Source organism: Oryctolagus cuniculus, chromosome 19 (genome assembly GCF_964237555.1).
Source record: "Oryctolagus cuniculus chromosome 19, mOryCun1.1, whole genome shotgun sequence".
Classification (NCBI taxonomy): Eukaryota; Metazoa; Chordata; class Mammalia; order Lagomorpha; family Leporidae; genus Oryctolagus; species Oryctolagus cuniculus.
Window position 1 is genome coordinate 37,769,685 of NC_091450.1, and position 25,949 is coordinate 37,795,633.

General features: G+C 49.6%; 1 long non-coding RNA gene across 1 annotated transcript; it reads left to right on the forward strand.

Annotated features, from left to right (window-relative positions):
• The first annotated feature begins 2,673 nt into the window (after positions 1–2,673).
• Positions 2,674–8,204, forward strand: LOC127488700 (uncharacterized). Its single transcript, XR_011384494.1, has 3 exons — positions 2,674–3,041; positions 7,295–7,672; positions 7,986–8,204. It is a non-coding gene; the product is annotated as an uncharacterized lncRNA (long non-coding RNA).
• The last annotated feature ends 17,745 nt before the right edge of the window (positions 8,205–25,949 follow it).

A 25,949-nucleotide genomic window follows, 5' to 3' on the forward strand; every position in this document is an offset into this window, starting at 1 on the left:
AGCCTGGAAAAATACTGCCGGGAGCACAGGCACTCCACGTGTATTTCTAGATGACAATAAAACATTAGATTTTTAAAAATACGAATTTGACAGAGTTACAGAGAGAGAGATGGGAACAGACAGGGAGAAAAGGAGATCTTCCATCTTCTGGTTCAATCCCCAGGTGGCCACACCGGCCAGGATTGGGTGAGGCCGAAGCCAGGAGCCAGGAGCTTCTTCCAGGTCTCCTGTATGGCTAGCAGGGGCCAAACACTTGGGGTACCTTCTGCTGCCCTCCCTAGGCTGTTAGCAGGGAGTTGGATCAGGTGTGGGGCAGCCAGGACATAAAGCAGCGCCACAACGCCGACCCCCCAAATAATATTTTTAACAGTATTTAAAAACATTTATTGACTTAATTCTAAAGGCAAAGGGACAGAGAGAGAGGAAGAGACAGAGACCTTTCATTTTCTAATTCACTCCCCAAACGCCCACAACAGCCAGGGCTGGTCCAGGCTGAAACCAGGAGCCAGGAGCTCCATCAGGGTCTCCTATGTGGCTGGCAGGGACCCAAGCTCTTGGGCCATCATCCACAGCTTTCCCAGGTACATTAACTGGAACCTGGATCAGAGGGAGAGGAGCCAGCCTTCCACTACGGGATGCTTCTGTTGCAAGCCACAATCCCTGTGCTGGCCCTGGTTTCTTATATTCTTATCCGTATTATCACTGCTGGAAGGCACAGCTGAGGGCCCAGCACCGAATGAAACACATTACACATGTGAGCTCATTCACCAGAATCACACAGCAACCTACGGAAAATCTGAGGCCCTGAGGCCACTCTTGGCCCAGGTTACAGGCCAGGCAGTGTGGCCCTGTGGCCACAGCCTCGTGTTCCCCACAAACGGTTGTCTCCTGTTTCCAGGCACATGGCGGGGCAGCAGGGCCGTGTTGGGAAGTTAGGGATGTTGTTTGCTGGGGAGACAAGTGGACCCAGCCCCCCGGCAGTGCTGTCGGGAGAAACGGGAGGTCTCTCAATGCCCCACGTGCACCGGATTCTGGTAGGAGAGGAGCTTTCCTCGTAAGAGGGTCTCGGAGTGAATGAACTAGAGATTTCATCAAGATAGCTATTGTATGAGCAAACCGGGCGGGCCGGCTGGACAGCTGTTGTGTTTAGGTGTGCCCTTTGTTCAGAAGTGCTTGTTTTAAAATACGATTCGTATCAATTTGGTTACTGCAAAGCAGGTGCAGAGGAGGCCCCGGAACCTGGTGAGGGTAACGGTAACCACGGCTGCCGCTCGCACGGCCTGGTTTGGAGTTCGTCCTGGGGATGCAACAGGGCTGGTGTGAGGCCAGGAGGCAGGACTGACAGGGTCCTGCTGTGTGCTGGGCACTGGGTTAGCGTACGTCATCTCTGATTCTTAGGACAACCACCCGTGGTTACACATGATTGATAAAATACTTGGGTGTTCGGAGCAGGCGTTTGGAGAGAGAACTCGCTCCCAATGGTTCTTTTCTCAAGTGCACATAACAGCTGGGGCTGGGCCAGGCTGGAGCACGGAGCCGCCGGGAACATAACCTGGTCTCACGTGTGCGTGGAGGGAACTTGATTACTTGAACCACTGCCTGCTTGGCTGCCTTCCGGGGTCTACACCAGCAGGAACGAGGGTGGACCTGCACGCTGACCGTGAAGAGCAGCCCCTCTTGCACCCTGGCTTTGCCGTCTTTACCTACAAGGGGAAGCACAGGTTGGCTACGAGCTCGCCTGAGCCCTCAGTGCACCTCAGAGGCGACACCCATGCCCCAGCCCAGAGCAAAACGAAGCAGTTCACGACCGCAGGGAGACGGGCTGGGGTCTGGCAGGTGTTCCAAAGATGTGGGCCCATTGGTCTCAGTAACGACAGGTGTTTAAGAGAAAGCATACGGAGGAGACTCAGCCTCAAGTCCTAGGTTAGGAACCCCGCCTCCACCACCCACTAGCTGTGCAAACTTGAGAACATTCCTTAACCTTGCTGAACCTCAGGTCCTCACAATGGAGCCGAGGGCGGTGTCCGTGTGGCAGAGTTGGGGTGAGGAGGAGATGTGATAATGCTTGTCAAGTGCCTGGCACGCAGCAAAGCCCGCAGTGAGGTTCAGCCACGATTGGCAAAGGTGACCCCCCCGCCCCCGCGGCTCCCAGGGAGGCGGCTCCCAAGGCCCTGCACCCACACTGTCTAGCTGCGTGGGAACACGCTCCAGCCGCACACCGGGTCTCTCAGGAGCCAGCGGATAAAGGAAGTCTGAGCACGGCAGGAAACTGGACAATTCCTCCAGCTCTGTGTTTGCTCTGCACACTGTACCTCCCTGGGCACACACTTGCTGCCTGTCCGCGACACTTCTGAATTCCACTAAATCTCGGGAGAAAGCCAATTTCTCAGCTGTGACATTGGCCATTTCCCCCCTTTTGTTAAAAAAAAAAAAATGACAAGCAATGTTCTTTCTTGCATCCCTGCAACCGACTCCTCTTTCTCCTCCTCAATTCCTTGGGAGTGAAATCACCCAGGATATAAATAAAATGTTCTAAATAAAGCTCGCTCAACTGCCGCAGCATCAGACGTAGCTGCGTATGCCTGTGACTGTCAGCCAGAATGAATTAACCTCCAGTGGAAGTCATTTTCATGCGATTAATTACTCTTCTGTCAGCTGAAAGAGACAAGTGCACCAGGGCCCGGGACGTGGTGAACTTCCTGAAAAGGCGACCCCGGGCCGGAGCACGGCCGTGGCTTTTGTTCCGATGTTGTTTCTTGCCTCACAGTCCTTATTTCTCAATTACTGCAAAATGAAAAAATGAAAACAAAGGAGCTGACATCAGAGAGAGGTGCAGGGCGCGCTCGTTAAGCAGCAGGAATGCAGCTCTTGTGCGTCAGCTGCGTTTTTGTTCTCCACCTTGGGAAAGGGGGTAGGTAGTCTGGGCTTTGCAGGCTCTAGCCTGTTGACGTGGCGAGTCTGGGCGGCAAGGGTTCTCTCTGTGGCTGTCAGCGTCTCCGAACAAGGAGGGAAAGCAGCAGGATGAACCGGAGAATGGCCGGGTGAGTTTGCAATTGTTGAGTGAAGTCGTCCACATGTGGACTGTTAGGGAGACAGGGGTCCCCAGTGGAGTGCTTGGGGCTCTTTCCTTAGCCTTCTCCTGAAAGCCCCTGAGGCCAAGGCGGAAACACCGCGAAGTGGGAGGAGCTGTAACCACAGTGGTAACTGAATCCGGCCAATCAACCAATCCCCGAAGACTGATGTGATGGGACTATTGAGGATGTTAATCCTTGCAATGGGGGTAAGAAAAAAAAAAAAAAACACAGCATACAAAACATTAACTTAAAGTAAGCTGACAATCTTAACCTCAGTCGTTTGGCTTCAAATATACTCTTCGAATACAAGCAGCATGCAACCCTATTTTAAATCCAACTTGATGCTTGACAGGCGAGATGAACCCCACTCTACCAGGACGTAATGCTGACATCTCACGTTGGGGTTTTCCGTCTGCTGTGTTTTCCCCCTTTGTTTCCTTCCTTCTGTTGGAATGATGACCTTTTCCCTGTTCTTTTTTCATCCTTCCACTCTTCTGGAAACAACAGCTCATCTTTCGGTTCCTGCACTGTTGCCCGTATGTTTTTAAGGCTCCTGTGCACGACACTGTCCTCCCAAGCCTGAAGTTGTTCTTGTAAGCAACAAAAGGGCCTTTGCCACTTCTGCCTCTTCCCTTCCGTTTTCCATGTTATTGCTCTAGTGAAGTTCACATCCGTCTTTGTAATTGCTTTGTAAAAAGTCAGTAGCTAAGAAGATTTGTTGACCCACTTAGTGACAAAATGACTTAGTCTTGATTTTGTACATCCCACGCCTTCTCAGCGTGCACTTTTCATTTTGCTAAGGTGCATCCTTTAGTAGCTCTCTCATGGGAAGCTGAGGCCATCTGTGGACATAAACTCTTCATGCTTTTTAGGCATGAAAATATCTTTCTTTGGCCTCATGTCTTGCATGATAGCTCATCAGGGTATAGAATTCTAGATTGCCGGTTATTCTTCCTCTGTTGTTTTATGCTTCTTGGCATTTAATGTTGCTGATGAGATGGCTGCCTAATTGTCTTTGTCTTGTAAGTGTATCCTGCTGGTAGGTCTGAGCCTTTTTCTGTTTATCCTTCGTAGTCTGCAGTTTCACCAACATTGTCTGTGTGAATTCATCCTGCTCGCTGTGAGATGTGAAATTTATAACAAAGGAGACAGTTGGAGAGACAGCCCTTGTTCTTGGACAAGAAGGCTCGACGGCATAAAAATGTCAGTGCTCCCCGGGTTGATACGTACACTTATTACAATCCATAAAAATGCCAACTTTTTTTTCTGGAGTTAAATAAGTTGGTTTGAATGCCCAAATGGAAAGATAAACATACAAAAATAGGAAAGCCATAAAAAGAGAAAAACTCTACTAAGAATGTGGCACTGATGCATAAAGACCAGTGAAATAGAAGTCTAGAAATAGACACGGGCACATGTGAAAATGTAGCGTGTGGTCCACAGGACTTCTCCATACCTGGAGAAGAGACAGACTTTGTAACAAATGGTTTTGTCATAGGTATTTGAAAAAGGATAAAATTAGATCCCTTTGTCACACCGTAAACTAGAACACAACTACAACGACCTAGAAATCTAAATGTAAATAACGAAACCACACAAGTGCTTTTAAAATGATGGATGAATTCATTTATAATCGGTGCAAGCAGATATCCTGTCTATGGTAGACAAAATCCAGTTCCAAAACATTGAAAGGTTGACAATTTGTGTGCGTGATTTTTAGAAAAATCAACATAGAGGCTGGCATTGTGGCACAGTGGGTTCAGTCACTGCCTCAGAGGCCAATGTCCCGTATTGGAGCGCCAGTTTAAGACCCAGCTGCTCCCCTTCCAATCCAGCTCCCTGCTAGTGTGCCTGGGAAGGCAGCGGAAGACAGCTCAAGAGTTCGGGCCCCTACCATCCACGTGGGAGACCAGGAAGGAGTTTCTGGATCCTGGCTTTGGCCTGGCCCAGCCCTGGCTGATGCAGCCTTTCGGGGAGTGAACCAGTGGATGGAAGCTCTCTTTCTCTCTCTCTGTCACTCTGCCTTTCAAATAAAGAAACTAAATATTTTTTTAAAAAATCAATATAAACAAAACCAAAACAGGCAACTGAGTCACTGGGGATCATAATTATAACACGCAGTAGAGATAAGGGGCTGATCTCCCTAATGCACGTCTTCAATTAGGAAAGGCCAAAATCTCGATTGAAAAGTGAGCAGAGGACAGAAATGCAGTTCACGAAAGCTGGGATAAAATAGGCCGTTCAGACACAGGAAAAGACGAGAAATAGAAATTGAAACCACGTGACATCCCAGTTCTTTTTTTTTTTTTTTTTTTTTGCAACTATTTATTTCTTTGAAAGGCAGAGTCACAGAGAGGCAGAGGCAGAGAGAGAGAGAGAGAGAGAGAGAGAGATCCCCCATCCACTGGTTTACCCCCCAAATGGCTGCAATGACCAGAGCTGGGCCTCTCTGAAGCCAGGAGCCAGGAGCTTCGTCTGGGTCCCCTCATGCGGATGCAGGGGCTCACGCACTCGGGCCATCCTCCTCTGCCCTCCTCCAGGCCATAACAGAGAGCTGGATCAGAAGTGGAGCAGCCAGGTCTCGAACCAGCGCCCACCTGGGAAGCCAACACTGCGGGCGGCAGCATTCCGCACTACGCCACAGCGCCGGCCCCGGGGTTCCATTCCTTACCGTTCACTTTGCAGATGTAGATGATCTCAACCCTCTGTTAGGAAGGTTGCTGGGGCAGCCCTTGCACCGTTGTTGGGTAAGTGCAAAATGCATAAAGCCGGGCTGGCGCCGCGGCTCACTAGGCTAATCCTCCACCTAGCGGCACCGGCACACCGGGTTCTAGTCCCGGTCGGGGCGCCGGATTCTGTCCCGGTTGCCCCTCTTCCAGGCCAGCCCTCTGCTGTGGCCTGGGAGTGCGGTGGAGGATGGCCCAAGTGCTTGGGCCCTGCACCCCATGGGAGACCAGGAAAAGCACCTGGCTCCTGGCTCCTGCCATCGGATCAGCGCGGTGTGCCGGCCGCAGCGTGCCTGCTGCGGTGGCCATTGGAGGGTGAACCAACGGCAAAGGAAGACCTTTCTCTCTGTCTCTCTCTCTCACTGTCCACTCTGCCTGTCAAAATAAATAAATAAATAAATAAATGCATAAAGCCCACAGCCGGGAATCTGTACGCCCCTCACCTCACTGACCCACCCCACGCGGAGGAGTTGGCCCTGCAAACACTCCTCCACAGGTAGGAGACAACGGATGAGTAAGCCCATTACCCAGCCCTGGTTTCCACTGGAAACAACCCGAATGCCATTCAGAGCAGGCTGATCCAGTAAATGATGATGAATCTGTGCAGTAGATTGCTACGCGGCTGGAAACAGCCGTGAGGAGGGTACAGCCGTGAGGAAGGTTTCTAGGGACTCGGCTGGAACAATTTCCAGGATATATTGTTAAGCAGAAAGGAGCCGCGCACCAGGGGACGTGACCACCTGCTGGGTTTCATGCGTCTCTATGTGAGTGCATTTTTTTTTTCTGAAAAGGAATACAGGAAAGATAAACCAGAAATCAATGAGAGAAATTATCCATGAAGTTTAGGGGGCTGGGGTGAAAGTAACAGGGATGAGAATGAGGCTTTTTAAAGTTTTAATAGTTGGGTTGATATCTGTCGTACTTAGAGATAACTTTCTATTTATAGCCCTGTTCCTTTTGTTTTTATTTTTCGGTTCCCCTTTTTTTTCTGACCTCTTATAATTCTTTGTACTTATTTTTCACTTGATTTAAAAGGCAGAAAACCCCACACACACTGAGTTAGAGACAGAGGAAGGAAGAGATGTTCCATCCACTGGTTCACTCCCCCCAAAAGGCTTAAAACAGGGCTTAAACAGCCCTTACAAAAGGGCTGGTCCAGGCTGAAGCTGGCAGTCTGAACCTCTCCCAGGTCTCCCAGGTGGGTGGCAAGGACCCAGATGTTTGCCCCATCGTCTGCTGCCCCCCAGAAGGTATTAGCAGGAAGCTAGAGTTGGAAGCAGAGTTGGAACTCCAACCAGGCGCTCCAATATGGGACGCAGGTGCCCCCAAGCAGCAGCCCAACTGCTGTACCCCACGCCTCTCCCCTTTTACACGTTGTAGGGCTTTAGCTAAACATCTTGCAAGACTCCATTTTCCCTCCTCTGTTGGCATGTCAGCCATTCTTCCTTTAGGAGGTATTTCGGTGCTTACAGAACGCATTTGCCACTACTCCAGGTCCCGTCTCAAATAACGCCGCCTCCTGCTCCTGATCCAGTAAATGATGATGAATCTGTGCAGTAGATTGTGCAGGGCCCTCGGAACAGAACGCTCTCAATGGCTCCCTCACGACCCTCAGAACACTGTGGCCACGCATGTCACTGACCACGGGCATCGGCAGGCAGCTCGAACCGGGAGGAGAGTTGGGCGTGGAACCCAGGCAGCCTGGGAGGGGACGCGGACCCCGCATGGGCCAAACACCCACCTCTCTTCTTCCCTGTGTCGCTGTGTGCAGAAGTCCAGCCTGGTGGATTTTTCCTTCGGTCTGTTTCACGTCACTGCTTGCACAGTCCTGAGAGAAGTCGCATGTGATTCTTATCCTTGCTCCTGTGCAGGGTAAGGTATTTTCTTCCAGCTCAAGTCAAGATTCGGTCTTTGCCTTTCGTTTCCTTCACTTTGAATGCGACGTGCCTGGGTGCACTTTTTGTAACCTGCCCTCCTGGGTATTTCCTGAGGTTCCCGGAACTGTTGTCGGTCACAGTCATTAATTCTGGAAAATTCTCATCTGTTAGCACTTCACACATTTCCTGTTTCTTCTCCTTCTGATATTCCCACCACACGATGCTGCCTCTTTTGCAATGGTCTCACTGTTTGTGAAAATTTGTTTTTTTTTTAAAAATTCATTGTGTCTCTCTCTCTCTCATTTCAGTTTAGGACATTTCTACAGGCATATTTCAAGCTCACTGATTCTCTCCACGATGGTGTCCGGTCTACAGTAGATGGACCCAGCAAAGGAATTCTTCATTTTTGTCCCAGCATTTTCTGTCTCCAGCAGTTCCTTCTGACTGCCCGCTGCTTCCATCACCCACCTGTTCTTGCATGTTGTCCATTTCCTGTATTAAATCCCTTACCATAGTAACCACAGCCACTTTTAATTCCCAGCCTAATGATTTCAACATCTGTATCACATCTGAGTCTGGTCCTGACCCTGCCTGTCTCGTGTGTGTGTGTGTGTGTGTGTGTGTGAGTGTGAGTGTGTATGTGTGTGTTTCTGGCCTTTTAGCCAGCCTGTAATTTTTTTGCAAAGTCAGACATGATGCATCAGATAATAGGAGATGAGGTCAACAGGCTTCGGTGTGAGGTTTTGTGTTTATCGGGCTGAGGGTTGGACATACGTCCGAAGCTTCCATCTCTTCCAGTGTGTTTAGTTTTTTCCTTTGGGTTTCCCTAGAAACTTCCTTTTAGAAAGTCTGTGTCTTTCAGGTGTGCCCCACTGCTGTTATCCTGAGTCCCGCTGGTGAGGTGGGGAGACCCTGAGGAGCAGAGACAGCTGTAATCATAGGATTAGGTCTCGGGGGTGTTTTTCAGAGCCTGTCGGAGTCCTGGGCTGCGACCTTCAGAGGAATCTCTCCTTCTCTGTTTTTTCTCCTCTTATGCGAGACATGGACACCAGAGTGGGGCCGGCTTATGCCACTGCCCTGGCCCTCCATCTGAGAAGATGGTAGGTGTCCCCTGGGAGCAGGATTTGTTGTTGAGAACAGAATTTCCTATGAGTATTTTTAGATGATGGCTTTTTGCTTTGGCTGCCTCGAGCATGTTGGAATCTTCTCCAACCCGCACAGAGAGAACCTGCGGAGTCTCCTGGAGGTCGAGTGGGGCCCCTGGGCCTGGGCCTCCGGCAGTCGGAGCGCGACTCCCCCCAGTGATCAGGCCCTGGCCCAGCGGCCTCTGCTCTCCACGGCCATGAGGTTACTCTTCGCGTTCACCCGAGTCTCCGAACTTCAAGGCAGCGTTTGGCCCCGGGGCCTCACTTCCGTGATGTTGGTTTTGTTGATTTTCAGTTTGTTCAGCTTTTTTCTTACTGTGAAATCTTCTGAGCCTTTTACGTGTGACAGCTGAAACTTGGAGTCTGTTTCCTTTTTTTAATTCCTATTTTGCCCAGTTTTCTTTTGGTTGTTTGATCATTTTTGGCAATTCCATCTTGATTGACTGATTTATAGTGCTTTGTACATTTCTTGGTTGTTGCTCTAGGTGTTACATTATATACATGTAACATTTCACTGTCTGCTGGTGCTGATATTTTATCAGATTGTAGAATGTGGAATCTTAATTCTTTTTATGTCCTTTTGTGCCCTCACATTTATGATGAAGTCGTCTCTGCATTCCTTAAGAAAGACATCAGAGGGGTCGGTGCCATGGCTCACTTGGTTAATCTTCCGCCTGCGGCGCTGGCATCCCATATGGGTGCGGGGTTCTAGTCCCGGTTGCTCCTCGTCCAGTCCAGCTCTCTGCTGTGGCCCAGGAGTGCAGCGGAGGATGGCCCAAGTGCTTGGGCCCTGCACTGGCATGGGAGACCACGAGAAGCACCTGGCTCCTGGCGTAGCTCCGGCCGTAGCGGCCATTTGGGGGGTGAACCAACGGAAGGGGGGCCTTTCTCTGTCTGTCTGTCTCTCTCTCTCTCTCTCACACTGTCTAACTCTATCTGTCAAATAAAAAAAAAAAAAAAAGAATGACATCAGAGTTACAATTCTTGCTTCAACCATAAAGAATAATTCAGAAAATGCAAGAGAAAAAGCAGGCCTATTGCGTTCCTTTGTCTTTCCTGTCCGAGACACCTTGCCCCCGTTCCTTCCTGCTGGGAGGCTGTCTGTGAGCCTCCCCTCTGGCACAGGCAGGCGAGCTCTGCTACCCGGCTGTCCCTCCATTCCTGGAGGATCCGGTCACGGGATGCAGAATTCCAGATTGACAGCTCACAAAAAGCGCCCTGCCACTTCCTGCTGACGTCTGTGGCGTCTGGCAGGAAGTCGACCAGCGTGCAAACTTCTCCCCGTAGGCAAAGTCTCCCTGTGTCTCTCCGCTTTCTTTTTTTCTTGTGTTTTATAATCAGGGTTTTCACAAACTTGACTGTGACCTGGTTTTCTTCTAGTTTACCCTGATTGGGGTTACTCAGATTCTTAAATTTGAAATGTGATGTTTTTTTGCCAAGTGTGGGAGCGTGTTCTCTCCCAACGTCTTCTCTCCCGGGCTCTGAGGACACGGATGCTAGATCTTCCGTCCTAGCTCCCAGACCCCTGCGGCTCTCTTCTGCTTTCTCCAGTGTCTGTTCTCTGCTGCTCTGAGTGGCTGACTCCCATTTTTCCTGCAAGTTCACTAATGCTTTCCTCTGTCGTTTTCATTCTTTTGTTAAGTAATTTTTATTTTGGTTGCTGTAAGTTTTTTTTTTTAATTTTTCTTTTTAAAAAATATCTTCTGTTTTTGTCCTGAAACTTTCTATATTTCCATTCATTTCAAGGGTGTTCAGAATTGCACACTGAAGCATCCTGTAATGGAGTTTTTTAAAGTCTTTGTCAGGTAGGGGTCGGCATTGTGGTGCAGCAGGCCAAGCCATAGGCTGTGACGCTGGCATCCCATATGAGCACTGGCTGTTTCTACTTCCGATCCAGCTCCCTGCTCATGTGCCTGGGAAAGCAGCAGATGCTGGCCCAAGTCCTTGGGCCTCTGTACCCACGTGGGAGACTGGAATGGAATTCTAGGCTCTTGGCTTCAGCCTGGCCCTGCCGTAGCTTTTGTGGCTATTTGGTGAGTGAACCAGCATTTGGGAGAACTCTCCCTCTCTCTTTGTCTCTCCCTCTCTATGTAACTCTACCTTACAAACAGATAAATAAATCTTTTTTTAAAGATTTATTTTATTTATTTGAAAGGCAGAGTTACAGAGAGAGGTAGAGACAGAGAGAGAAGTCTTCTGTCCATTGGTTCACTCCCCAATGGCTGCAATGGCAGGAGCTGTGCCGATCCAAAGGCAGGAGCCAGGAGCTTCTTCCGGGTCTCCCATGCGGGTGCAGGGGCCCAAGGACTTGGGCCATCTTCTACTGCTTTCCCAGGCCACAGCAGAGAGCTGGATTGGAAGAGGAGCAGCCGGGACTCAATCCAGCACCCATATGGGATGCTGGTGCTTCAGGCCAAGGCATTAACCTGCTGCGCCACAGCGCTGGCTCCCAGATAAATAAATCTTTAAAAAAAATCTTTGTCAGATAATCCCAACATCCATGTCACCTCAGTTCGCATCTGTCTCAGTTTGCCAGGACTGCCGTGACCAATGACCAGAAACTAGGTGACTTGGGACAACAGAGACGGAGTCCCTGGTGTGAGATCAAGACCTCCGTGGAGCTGGTTCCTTCCGGAGGCTACCGCGGGAGCAGCTGCCCCGTTCTTTCCTGTTGGCTTCTGGTTGCTGTGGGCAGCCGTATTCCCGTAAGTGGAGCTGTCTACTCCAGGGGTTTTTCAATTTTTTAAAAAAATTTCTTTTTCCCTCTTTCTTTTTGGTTGGGTTTTCCATTTTTAAAAGCTTTTTTCTTCATCCTTATCTGCCAAGGGTTTGTCCGTGATTGGGTCTTGCTCTGGGCGCCAGCGTTTGCGCCTTGATCTCCGAGGATCAGGGTTATGCTCAGGTCAGGTCCCCCTCAGAGTGCGGGCACATTTGCATTTCCAGTGCAGGGAAGTTTGCTTCCATCCTCTGCAGCAGGTGCTTTGGAATTCCAGTCTGGAAACTCACCTTGAATAGAAGGGGTGTGTGTGTGTGTGTGTGTGTGTGTGATGTTTGTGCATGTGTATGCATGTGTGTGGTATGTGTCTATGTGTATGTGTGTAGGTGTGTGTATGCACATGTGGGGAATATGTGGGTATGTGGTATGTGTGTGGATATGTTTATGTGCATGGTGTGTGTATGTGTGTGTATGTATATGTGTGCATGTGTATGTGTGTGGATGTCTGTATATGTTTATGTGTATAGTATGTGTATGTGTGTATGTATGTGAGTGTGTGTATGTGTGTATATGTTTGTGTGCGCAGTGTGTATATGTAAGAGTGTGTATGTGTGTATGTGAGTGTGTGGATGTGTGTATATGTTTATGTGAGCAGTGTGTATATGTGAGAGTGTGTGGATGTATATGTGTGTGTATGTGTGTGATGCATGTGTATGTGTGTGGATGTGTCTGTATATGTTTATGTGTATAGTATGTGTATGTGTGTGTATGTGAGTGTGTATATATGTTTGTGTGTGCAGTGTGTATATGTGAGAGTGTGTGGATGTATATGTATGTGGGTGTGTGGATGTGTGTATGTTTGTGTGTGCAGTGTGTATACGTGAGAGTGTATATGTGTGTGTATGTGTGTGATACATGTGTGTGTATGCATATGTGTGTATGTGTATGTGTGTGTGTGTATGTGTTCCCTCTCTCTGGAGTCACCGCCGTCTGACCAGCAGTCCTGCAGCCGCCTCCATGGAGCCCACCGAGTCACAGAGTGGCCGTGCCTCGTACTGGGGGCCCACAGGGCCATGGTGGGATGTGATCTGACACCAGCTCAGCTCCACGGATGCCCCCGTTCCGTGCTGCCACTCAGCTGATTGCCCTGGGCCGCTGTTGCCGTGTTTCGGTCTCTTCTCGTGATGGGGAAAGCCCTCCCCAGGCCACGCTCAGTGCTGGAACGCACGGCGTGGGGCGGGGGGCTCCGTGACCCCTGTCATGCAGGATTTCACGCCCCAGGCCTCGACATGCTTCCCAAAGCAGTGAAGTCTTCAGAAATACTTTTACCCTTTCCTCCGCGGTTCCGGGGCGGAAGGAGGAGAGCGAGTGTGGACTCAGGGCGCCGTTACGGGAAGTGGTCTCCTGCCTGCGCAGAGCTCGGAAGGGCAAGTGCAGCTCCACAGCGCACAGATGCCGTGGCATTCCAGTTATCTTAATTAACTCCTCACCAGGCGTTTGCTTGATAACTGTATTAAGCCTGGATCATAATAACAACCCTTTGGAAGCTTACTTACCGATACTTTAGGTGTTTCAATCAAAAAACTTAAATTGCAAAATTGCATATTTCGGTGTGTTTTAACTCGGGCAACAAAAGTGAAGAGGCAACACAGAATCTCTGAACATCAATGAACTTCCTGCTCCTATGCACAATTATAGTGTTTTCAAAAAATCACAAAAAAGAAGAGGCTGTGATATTTCCCCTCTTCACGGCAATCCTTCCCCCGGCTTCGACTGCAGAGCCAGGCAGGGTAACTGCTACCTGTGTGACTGGTGTTCACTTTCAGCGCGGTGATCAGCCAGAATGTGTGTGGACAAAAATATCAATTTTGCCCACCCCCAATCCTCTTCCTTTTAGGTCCCCCACCACCGCTTCAGTTTGCCCGTGATTGTACCGTTCCCATAACAACAGCCCGATAACTGGATCTTGGTGCAGGGCTTCTAACAGGGTTGTCCGCAAAGCCGCTGGCAATGCCGTAAGACCCTGTGTAGCAGCATCTCACAAAAGAGACAGCTTTCGGGGGAACGATTCTTGGCAGCTCCAAATCAAACTTGCAGCCGATTACGGCCGCTGCGGGTCTGCACCGAGGCACAGCGGCCCGTGTTTCTCCTGCGTTCCTCCCAGGCGCTCAGCCTTAGCACTGTCATTCTCTCGTGGCCTGTCTGGGACACAGAAAAATTCACGCACGAGAGAAAACACACAACAAAAGCCCTCTGTGTGGATTGCCCCACATCGCGGTCATGATCAGGGGACAGCATTCTCCTGAGGTCTCGCGGCTGCCGGCTGTTACGCGGCAGCTCCGGGAATCCAGACACCTTTATGCATATGTATCATTCCCTCTTTATTTGTGCCGAGCCACTGTGTGATTTTGGGGAGCAAATGTGTTGTTCAGGGAACGGGCGCTGGCTGGAGGGGAAGCTGCCTTTGTGGGGGCCTGCGGGGCGCCTGCACCTCAGGTCAGGGTCTCCCCACCTGCAGCTGTGTCGACTTGCTGCTCATAGCAAGACAGCCACTGCGCATAATCCCGCAGTGGAATGTCACGTTCTGTGGGAATTTAGGCCTGGGGCTGTGCAAGCTGAGACGATGGTGGCAGGGACAAGCAATCCTGCTCATCTTCAAACGCTGTCGCAGGGTCGGTTACCACTGCAGTATCGTACCTGAGGCCGCAGGTGTGATAGCCACGGGAGGGAACTGTGAACACAGAGCCCCTTTTCCATAGAGCGGACAAGACTCCTCTCCAGCCTCGCCGAGGGCCAGGGTGCACAGGGCTGGAGGTGACCGTGACCCCTGGGAGCAAGGTGACTCCGAGACCAGTGCCCCTCAGAAATGCATCATTTTGGATGAAAATTAAGTTTCTAAGCTGACCGGCTTCCGTGCTGATCATTACCACTTGCAGAAGCCACTGTCATTTTCCCGGCAATTGCTTATTTCACTAACACCTTGGCCGATCTCGCTTGCGTTGCAGGACGCATGACTGACTGTGCAAAGTGTGCAGCACAGGCTGGTAGCAACGGTGTCGCCCGGGCTGGGGAGAGACTCAGGCCGCAGGGCTCACCCAGGCATCCTGAGTCAGACTCTGGGTGTAACGGGTGACTGGGGCCTGTGGGAGTTCGGGAGGCACCGTTGTACCAGCTGCCCGGCAAGTCCTCGATTGCTCTGGTCTCTGCCTTTCCTTGGCCGGGAAGAGTCTCGTGGTCACCTCCTGAGAGCAATGCTTTGGGGTTTTAGTTTGAAAGCTCATCTTGAGTAAGTGCGTGTTTGTGTCTGTCCACATGGCTATGTGCATGCGTGTATGTACTCAGGCACATTCGTGTATACGTGTGTGCGTGTGTTTCTGTTCCCCTGAGGCCTGCTATGTTCAGTTAAGAAGAACGTGAAGACTCCCAGGTAGATCTGACTGCGTCTGCCCCAGAACTGGCTGACAAATGAACCCATGTCTTGGAGCCTCAGTTTTTCGTCTGTTCACTGGGCACAAGGATACCAACTGCACTTAGTTGTGGTGAGAATAAAAGCACTGTCCAGAAGGCCTCTGGCCTGGTGCCTGGCACATGGTGTGCATTTCATCAGCCACCCAAGATTACTGTTGTCTCAAGTGTTTACAGAAGGCTTCGGGCATCATAATGACAGGCAACGAGGTAGCCAGCAAGGAGACAGCTGAGGTCACCAGCCCTCCCCATGACCCCACCAACTCCATGCAAACCCTTCCCTGTTTTCGGCAGTGACTAAGGTAACCCCAAACCATTATTTCTACAAAACCACCACCCATACCAGCACTGGCTGAAAATGTCCAACATGGCTGCTGACCATGTCCCTGAGGTGACCCATAGCTAATTATAATAACATCTCCATGGCTGACACTCCTGCTCCCAGCATGCACCTGACACCCAAAAGATAAAAACTGGGAAGCATTCGAGCCCCGCCTCCTGCGAATCTTCTGCTCCTTCTCTCTCTCTCTCTTTTTATTTATTATTATTATTATTTTTTTTTTGGCAGGCAGAGTGGACAGTGAGAGAGAGAGACAGAGAGAAAGATCTTCCTTTGCCGTTGGTTCACCCTCCAATGGCCGCCATGGCCTGCGCACCGCGCTGATCCGAAGGCAGGAGCCAGGTGCTTCTCCTGGTCTCCCACAGGGTGCAGGGCCCAAGCACCTGGGCCATCCTCCACTGCACTCCCGGGCCACAGCAGAGAGCAGGCCTGGAAGAGGGGCAACCAGGATAGAATCCGGCGCCCCGACCGGGACTGGAAACCGGTGAGCCGGCGCCGCAAGGCGGAGGATTAGCCTGGTGAGCCGCGGCGCCGGCTCCTTCTCTCTCTTGAGCTCACTGGGAAGGAATCCCCAGAGCTCGTGTGCAGCTCTCTCTCTCGGGGCCTATAACTCCTGCCTCTCCAGTCTGTGGTTTCATTTTGCTAATAATAACCGCATTCCTCTGCTAACCTTCACTTAATCTCATCCCTGAATGCTTCCTTGTGTCAGAGGCACGAGCCTGGAGCCGGCCATTTGACCAAGAGAGCAGCCTTTGATCTCATGAAGCTTGAGTACCCCTGGGGCAAGACATCCACAAGATACGAAGTCAGGAGTGAGCGGTCGGCAGGGCCTGCGCGCTCAACACTGTGTCTCAGGGGAGAAGGCAGGGCCCAGGGCACCTGCAGGAAGACCGGCCGGGGCGGGACACTAGAAGTACCTGCCTGTGGGGGTGGGGCACAGCTCTGCCCCTTCTCCAAGAGAGGCCCTGAGGGTTCCGCTTTGTTTTTTGCTTTTTTAAGGAGCTGAGATTTTTTTTTTTTTTTGAGATTTGGTTTTTTTAAAAAAGATTTATGTACTTGTTGGAGAGGCAGAGTTACAGACAAGAGGGGGAGAGAGACAGAGAGAAAGGTCTTCCATCCGCTGGTTCACTCCCCAGATGGTCACAATGGCCGGAGCTGGGCCAATCTGAAGCCAGGAGCCAGGAGCTGCTTCTGGGTCTCCCACGTGGGTACTGGAGCCCAAGGACTTGGGCCATCTTCCACTGCTTTCCCAGGCCACAGCAGAGACCTGGATCAGAAATGGAGCAGCCCGGTCTCACACCGGCATCCATTTGGACTGCTGGTGCCACAGGCGGAGGCTTAACCTCTTTTGCCACGGCGCTAGCCCAGAGGTTAGATTTTTCGTCTTTGGGAAGCTCTGTCTTCCTTCTTATTTCACGTTAGAGTCTCAGCAGGCGTGGAGGATGGCTCGGAACTTTCTGGCTGCTGCTCAGAAGTCCCCTACGACTTCATCACAGATTTGGAAGGATGGAAGTTTCACAAATGAATTCAAGGAAGACTTCCTGGAGGTGGTGACCCAAGTATTGGTCCTCTACAAATAAAGAGGCAGAAGGAGACTCGGGCAGATCCATGCTACCCAGTCCTGGCAGAAACCTGGATGTAGATTTCCATGTGTGAATGATCTCTCGACTGAGACAAATTTAAGCCATCTGGGACCTTGGGTGACTGTTAGATGGGACTGGAGTGTTTTGGGTTTGTGAAGTTCAAGAGCAGCGTGTGCTGGCTTCTGACAGAGAGAGGAAGGCTCGGCGGATGGAGGAGTTTGTCCTCCTTGCTGCTCTTCCGGCTCTGGGCCGGCCCAGGGTGTTCAAACCGCAAGAACAAGGATGCTTGTCTGAAGACAAGACAGCAGCCGCCCCTCGCCCTTGGCAAGACGCAGCCGGAGCAAAGGACGCTTGGTGTCTGACAAGTCCAACGCCGAGCGTGTGTGCCCACTCGGCTCAGTCCAGCCCATGCCGGAGGAGGGTCTGCCTGTGCCGGGCCGGCAGCAGGGACAGCCGGCTCCAACCCTGCGCAGCGAGCCTGCAGGCGGTTTCAAAGTCCTGGCTGCAGCATGCTGGCTTGCCAGCATCCGTTCTCCCTCCGGCTCGGCCAGTCCCGCGCTTCCTGAGCACCGGCTGTGTTCCCGGCACGGAGCTGAGTTCTGAGACTGGAGCGTGCTACCAAATCAGGGAAGCTGGCCGACTTGGTGGAGGTGGGCTGGATGCGATGTGAAGACCAAATCCCCCGGTACTTTACAAATGGGCTAGGATTTGCAACTGCCGAGCTCCATCGTGCAGCGTGAAAGCAACCATGCGCAGTCCGGAAAGAGCGAGCGTGGCAGAGTTCCTATAAAACTTTATTTACAAAACCGGGCAGCAGGCTGCATTTTGCCTGCCAGCTGTAGTCTGCCAACGGCTGTTCCAAATGGTCACATCTCAGTACCGTAACACACAGGAACCAGAAGCAGGAGGAACCACACGAGCCCAGGCCATCCATCCATTCTCTGTAGGAACTGTCTCTACGCTGTCTCTGGTAAGTTGTGGGCCAACTTCTGCTCAGGCGTGGGAATCTTACTGTGTGGATAGTACTCACGCGTGTGGGATCTTCTCACGTGTGGATAGTTCTCGTGGCTGGAAAGTCTCCACTGAGCGCAACTGGGTTGACTTCTAACTTCCATTCACGCTGTTTCCTCCCTGGGGCGGAAGCGTGCCACCTTTCTCCCAGCAGCCGTCCCCCACAGGATACGGCTCCTACCCTGCAGCCTCCCTGAGGCTCTCCCAGGGCTGTGCTGCATTAGGTGTATTTTTCAACATTTTATTCAGCAAATCTTCAAGGATGCATTCGTTTGAAGAACTGGAGGGGTGGGTGTTGTGGGGCAGTGGTTAAGCCACTGCCAGGGACAGCTGCATCCCATATCTGAGTGCCTGAGCGCCGGCCCCTGCTCTGCCTCTGGTCCAGCTTCCTGATGTGGGCACCCTTGGAGGAAGCAGGTGATGGATCAAGTACTTGGGCCAAATCTGCGGGGGATCCAGATGAAGTTCTGGGCTCCTGGCTTCAGCCTGGCCCAGTCCTGGCTGTTTACAGGTATATGGGGAGTAAACCAACAAATTGAAGATATTCTCTCTCCTTCTCTCTCTCTCTCTCTCTCTCTCTCTCTCTCTCTCTCATCCACTCTACCTTTCAAACAAACAAATAAATTACAAAAAGAGAATTATATAGTGGACATCCATCTACATGCTAGATTCTGTTTACATTTTGTTATACTTGTTTTATTATGTATCCATTTATCCATGCCTACCACTGAAGCCCTGCAAAGGAAGTTGGAAGCATAATGTCACACACACACACACACACACACACACACACACACTTCCCATTACCCCAACAAGCGTAGCATTGTCAAGAGTTCTGCTTTTTCTAATTTGGAGATAAAGTTCATATGCAATGAAGCACATAAATCTTAAGTGTACATTGCCTGAGCTTTGACAAATGCACACTTCAAACGCCTATCAAAATTTAGAAAAATACTCTAACTTCCCAAACTTCTCTTATGCTCCTGCCAGATGCTTGCCTCTGTAACCTTTTAGAGGGAACAACTGTACTGATTCTTTCTGCTTGTTCTGTAATTTCATAAGAACGGAATTATACAGAATGAACCCTCCAGGGGCTGGCGCTGTGGCACAGTGGGTTAAAGCTCCAGCCTGCAGTGCAGGCATCCCATATGGGCGCCGGTTCCAGTCCCGGCTGCTCCTCTTCCAATCCAGCTCTCTGCTGTGGCCTGGGAAAGCAGCAGAAGATGGCTAAAGTCCTTGGGCCCCTGCACCCATGTGGGAGACCTAGAAGAAGCTCCTGGCTCCTGGCTTCGGATCAGCTCAGCTCTGGCTCTTGTAATCATTTGGGGAGTGAGCCAGCGGATAGAATACCTCTCTCTCTTTCTGTAACTCTCGTCTTTCAAATAAATAAATCTTTAAAAAAAAATGACCCTGCAGCAATCTTTCACACACCGGACATGTGAGGGTCACTCTTTCTGCGGCACACAGCAGCACGGCGTATGTCAGTATCTCACTTCTGTGTATTGTTGAGTAGTCTTCTGGTCAGCAAGAGTTTGTTCACCGCGTCACACTGATGACTCCTATAGAACTAGGAGTAAACTAAACACAAACCATGAAACACCAGGCCTAAACCAAACTATCTTTAGTTATATGAAGTGTACATGGTCTCTAGAAAGAGGTCAAACAAAAATGACCCAACTACTGGGACAAATGATATGTGGATCAACCTGCCTTCTCTCTTGTCTCCTATTGGTCGATCCTTCTGCCAAACCACATATCTTAAAAAAAATTTATTTGAAAGGCAGAGTGACAGGGAGAGGGAGAGGGAGAGGGAGAGGGAGAGGGAGAGGGAGAGGGAGAGGGAGAGAGAGAGAGAGGGAGAGGGAGAGAGAGAGAGAGAAGTCTTCCATGCACTGGTTCACTCCCCAAATGGCTGCAATAGTCAAGGCTAGGACAGGCTGAAGTCAGGAGCCAGGAGCTCCATCTGGGTCTCCCATGTGGGTGGCAGGGCCCATCCTCTGCTTCTTTCCCAGGTGCACTAGCAGGGAGCTGAATCAGAAGCAGAGCAGCCAGGACTTGAACTGGCACTCTGATATGGGATGCCAATGTTGAAAGCAGCAGCTTAACCCACTGTGTCACAACACCAGCCACTGTTCCACACATCTTGATTACTGTAACTATAGAGGTTTTTAAAAGATGTATTTATTTATTTGAAAGGCAGAATTAGAGAGATAGAGAGAGAGAGAGAGAGAGAGAGATGGAGAAACAGAGAGATCTGCAAGGGCCAGAGCAGAGCTGATCCAAAGCCAGGAGCTTTTTCCACGTCTCCCACACGGGTGCAGGGGCCCAAGGACTTGGGACATCTTCTGTTGCTTTCCAAGGTGCATTAGCAAGGATATGGATCAGAAGTTGGGCAGCTGGAACTCAAACTGGTGCCCATATGGGATACTGGAGCTGCAGATGGTGGCTTTACCCACTCTGCCACAGTGGCAGCCCCACTATAAAATCTTAAGATTGGATAAAGTGATTTCCCCAAATTTATTTCTCTTTTTAAAAAAATTGTTTTTAGGTGAACTCATTCCTTTCAACCTCAAATTAACTTTAAAACAATCCAATCTATTTATTTGAAAATTTGCCAGGATTTTGATGAGTTTAATTGTGTTTAAGCCTATATGAGTATATCAGTTTGAGGAGAATTAACATATTTACTATGTAGGTCTTCAAATCCATGAACATGGTATGTCTCTTTATTTGTATCTTCTTTCATTTTCTTTCATCAGTGTTTTACGTTTTTGCGGCCTATAAACCCAAGAACATATTTTTTGGGGGGAAGTTTTAAGTAATACTGTAATTCTAATGTCAGAGTGCTCTGCATGTTAATTTCTTATCTCAAGATCTTGCTAAACTGTTATCTGTTCTAATTAGTTCAGAGCATTGGTTTTTGTAAATTCCTTGGCGTTTTCTACATAGACAAGTATGTCTTCTCTATCTTCTTTATCTACATTTTTTTCTTTTTCCTTAGAACATGCACCAGTATGCTGAGTAGCAGTGGTGAGAGCAAGCATTCTTGCTTTGTTCCCGGTCTTAGGGGATGCATTCAATCTTCGTTTGCTAACTAAAATGTTAGCTGTAAGGTTTCTGTAGACAATCTTGATCGGGTTGAGGATGCTGCCCTCTGGTTGGAGGTTTTAGCATGAACTGGTGTTGCTTTGGTCACAGGCTGTTGCTGTTGACGTGATCATGTGATTTGTCTTTTTAGTCTGTTAACACAGTGAATTGTAATGGTGGGTTTTTGGATAGTGTACTAGTCTTGCATCCCTACCTGGAATAAACCATTTAATCATGGCACACACTTCTTTTTTTTACACTGCTGAATTCTATTTTGTGAAGGGCTTTGTATCTTTATTCATGAGAGACACTGATCTGTAGCTTTCTTTCTGCACTATTGTGTCTGATTTTGGTGACATGGTAATACTGGATTCATAAAACATTTTGAGAAGCTTTCCTTCCTCTTCTGTTTTTACAGAAAATTTGGTACAATTGATGTCAACTCTTTCAAAGTTTGTGTGACTCTGGTGAAACTGTCTGGGGCCCCTAGTTTTGTTTCTGAGAGTTCTTAAATGAAAAAATCAATAATATTAGCAGTTTTAAGGTTGCCCTAATTATTTATCTCATGCTGTAGTTTATTCTTTTCAAGGTATGGCCAAATTTAGGGTGTGGAGCTGCTTGCGGTATTTCTATTATCCTTTGGAGTTCTACAGGGTCTGTAGTGGTACCTTCTAGTTCATCCCTGATGTTAAGGATTTATGTCTTCTGACTTTTCCTTTCGTGCTGGCTACAGGTTTGTCAATTTTATTGATCTTTTCAAAGAAGCAGCTTTTCGTCTCATTGATCGTTTTCTCTTGTATTTCATTATTCAATTTTATTTATCTCTGCCTTTGTCTTTACTATTTCCTTCCTTCCATTGCTTTGCGTTCCCTTTGTTCTTCTTTTTTCAGGTTCTTGGGGTGGGAACTGAGATTACTCACATGAGACTTTCTTTGCTGAAGTAAGTCTTTAATGCTATAAATTTCCCTCTCACACCTGCTTTAGGTGTGCTCAATACATTTTGATGGATTGTAAGTTTTATTGGTTCAGTGTATTTTTAAATCTTCCTCTTTGACCCACGGATCATTTACAAATGTATTGCTTAATTTTTAAGTGCTTATAGATTTTTCTATGACTTTCTATTATTGATCTCCAGTTTGATTCCATTGTGATCAGAGAACCAATGATGCCTGATTTCAGTTCTTTTCAATGCATTGGGTGGTCCAGGGTATTTTCTTCCTTGGTAAATGTTCTGTCTGTTTCTTTTCCTTCTTCTTTTCTTTTTTTTTTTTAAAGGTTTATTTATTTATTTATTTGAAAGTCAGAGTTACACAGAGAGAGGAGAGAGAGGTCTTCCATCCGCTGGTTCACTACCCAGATGGCCACAATGGCTGGAGCTGCGCTGATCTGAAGCCAGGAGCTTCTTCCAGGTCTCCCATGCCAATGCAGGGGCCCAAACACTTGGGCCATCTTCTACTGCTTTCCCAGGCCATAGCAGAGAGCTGGATCAGAAGTGGAGCCACTGGGTCTTGAACCAGTGCCCATATGGGATGCCAGCACTGCAGACAGCGGCTTTACCAGCTATGCCACAGCACCGGCTCCTCTTCCCTCCCCTCCCCTCCCCTCCCCTCCCCTCCTCTCCTCTCCTCTCCTTTCCCCTCCCCTCCCCCTCCCCTCCTCTCCTCTCCTCTCCTCTCTTCTCCTCTTTCTTTCTTTCTTTCTTTCTTTCTTTCTTTCTTTCTTTCTTTCTTTCTTTCTTTCTTTCTTTCTTTCTTAGATTGATTTATTTATTTGAGAGGCAGAATTATGAGGGCGGGGGCGGTCTTCCATCCACTGGTTCACTCCCCAAATGGCCACCACAGCCCAGCTTGGCCAATCCCAGCACCCATGCGGGAGGCCTGGATTGAGTTCCTGGCTTCCAGATTTGGCCTAGCTCAGCTGCTGCCATTGCAGACATTTGGGAGGAGCCAGTGGATAGGAGCTCACTGTTTTTCTCTGTCTCTTAAATGAATAAATAAATAAAAATTTAAAATAGTCTAGATCCTTGTTTATCAAAATGAATAGCTCTTATAAAGCAAGTTTTAGAATAATATGAAAAATATGATGCTATTTGTGCAAAATTTTTAAAATACATAAAACAATGCCATACATTATTTATGATTGTACATACATGTAGAAAAATATAAAACCAAGAATTTAATGAATTTACAGCAAATTTATGGTGGTATCTCTCTCCCAGGAAGGCAGAGAAATGATGGCATCAGTACAGGGAGTAAAGCTAACTTCATTTTCACTTGTATTACTTTATTTGTTTATCAGATTTCTGAGGACAGAAAAACTCTATGAATGAGTTGTTCCTTAATCTTTGTAATCAACAAGTACAAAAGAATCATGGAAACATTCATCAGTTTCTCAGCTGATACAAACATTATTTTCTCATGAGTTGTTTTTCCTAGTGCATCATGATTTTAAATAACATGTTCCATTGTTAAACCAGCCGCGTATTAACATACCACCAAACTGCCAATGAAGTTTTCAGGAAACAAGCCTGAGATCAGACTGGGATTGAGTCATAGGCTGAAATGAAGTGTAGGGTCACTACTTCACAATCAAAACTCTTCATGGTGGACCTAATGATTATTCCTTCCTCCATTCAAGAAATGCTAAATGAGTAACTCCTCAGGATGACTATTTCCTATTCCCCAGGCTCTGGGGCCACTGTTGGCAACTTCCCTGAGCCGCGGAGCTCACTGTGTGGAGTGGAGAATTCCTAGCGACCAAATAGTCACACAGCAAAGCTGAACATGCACACATGAACAACAAAATAAATGGGGGTGTTTTGTTCAGGCTCATGACATGAGTGGAGAAAAGAGTTTTCTAGTCCGAGAGAGAAGCAAAGTCCTTCTGGTGGGGCGGGAGCTCAGCCTGGGGGTCAAGGAAATGTGACAAGAAGAAAAACCCGAAAGGATTGGGATGGATTAAAGGAAAGAAATGAGAACCTGAAATGGGCCAGAAAGGAAGGTTGGGCCCCACGTGCCATTACAATGGGCTTGGCTTTCATTTTAAGAGCATGGGGAAGCCATCGAACGGTTCTAAGTGGTTGGACTGGTCGGCCTCTGGAGTGATGATTCCACCTGAAGTGGAGCAACTGGACTGGAAGGGGTCAGCGCAGGTGCAGCTAGAACCATCAGGAGGCTACTTTAGGTGAATGGAGGTAGCTTGGACTAATGTGGTGATGGTGATGGTGGAGGTGGTGGTGGTGGTGATGGTGATGGTGGAGGTGGAGGTGGTGGTGGTGATGGTGATGTGATGGTGGAGGTGGTGGTGATGGTGGAGGTGATGGTGGAGGTGGTGGTGATGGTGGAGGTGATGGTGATGGTGGAGGTGATGTGATGGTGGAGGTGGTGGTGATGGTGGAAGTGGTGATGATGGTGATGGTGGAGGTGGTGGTGGAGGTGATGGTGATAGTGGAGGTGATGGTGGTGGTGGTGGTGATGGTGATGGTGATGTGATGGTGGAGGTGATGGTGATAGTGGAGGTGATGGTGGTGGTGGTGGTGGTGGTGATGGTGATGTGATGGTGGAGGTGATGGTGATGGTGGAGGTGGTGGTGGTGATGGTGATGTGATGGTGGAGGTGATGGTGATGGTGGAGGTGATGGTGGAGGTGGTGGTGATGGTGGAGGTGGTGGTGATGGTGATGGTGGAGGTGGTGGTGATGGTGGAGGTGATGGTGGTGGTGATGGTGGAGGTGATGGTGATGATGGAGATGGTGGTGATGGTGGTGGTGATGGTGGAGGTGATGGTGATGGTGATGGTGGAGGTGGTGGTGATGGTGGAGGTGATGGTGGTGGTGATGGTGGAGGTGATGGTGATGATGGAGATGGTGGTGATGGTGGTGGTGATGGTGGAGGTGATGGTGATGGTGATGGTGGAGGTGGTGGTGATGGTGATGGTGGAGGTGGAGGTGATGGTGGAGGTGGTGGTGGTGGTGATGGTGACGGTGGAGGTGATGGTGGTGGTGATGGTGGAGGTGATGGTGATGGTGGAGGTGATGGTGGTGGTGATGGTGGTGGTGATGGTGATGGTGGAGGTGGAGGTGATGGTGATGGTGGAGGTGATGGTGATGGTGGAGGTGATGGTGGAGGTGATGTGGTGGTGATGGTGGTGGTGATGGTGGAGGTGATGGTGACGGTGGAGGTGATGGTGGTGGTGATGGTGGAGGTGATGGTGATGGTGGAGGTGATGGTGGTGGTGATGGTGGAGGTGATGGTGACGGTGGAGGTGATGGTGGTGGTGATGGTGGTGGTGATGGTGATGGTGGAGGTGGAGGTGATGGTGATGGTGGAGGTGATGGTGATGGTGGAGGTGATGGTGGTGGTGATGGTGGTGGTGATGGTGATGGTGGAGGTGGAGGTGGTGGTGATGGTGGAGGTGATGGTGACGGTGGAGGTGATGGTGGTGGTGATGGTGGTGGTGATGGTGATGGTGGAGGTGGAGGTGATGGTGATGGTGGAGGTGATGGTGATGGTGGAGGTGATGGTGATGGTGGAGGTGATGGTGGAGGTGATGTGGTGGTGATGGTGGTGGTGATGGTGGAGGTGATGGTGACGGTGGAGGTGATGTGGTGGTGATGGTGGTGGTGATGGTGGAGGTGGTGGTGGTGGTGATGGTGGAGGTGGAGGTGATGGTGGTGGTGATGGTGGAGGTGATGGTGACGGTGGAGGTGATGGTGGTGGTGATGGTGACAGTGATGGTGATGGTGGAGGTGATGGTGACGGTGGAGGTGATGGTGGAGGTGATGGTGGAGGTGATGGTGATGGTGGTGGTGATGGTGATGGTGGAGGTGATGGTGACGGTGGAGGTGATGGTGGTGGTGATGGTGACAGTGATGGTGATGGTGGAGGTGATGGTGACGGTGGAGGTGATGGTGGAGGTGATGGTGGAG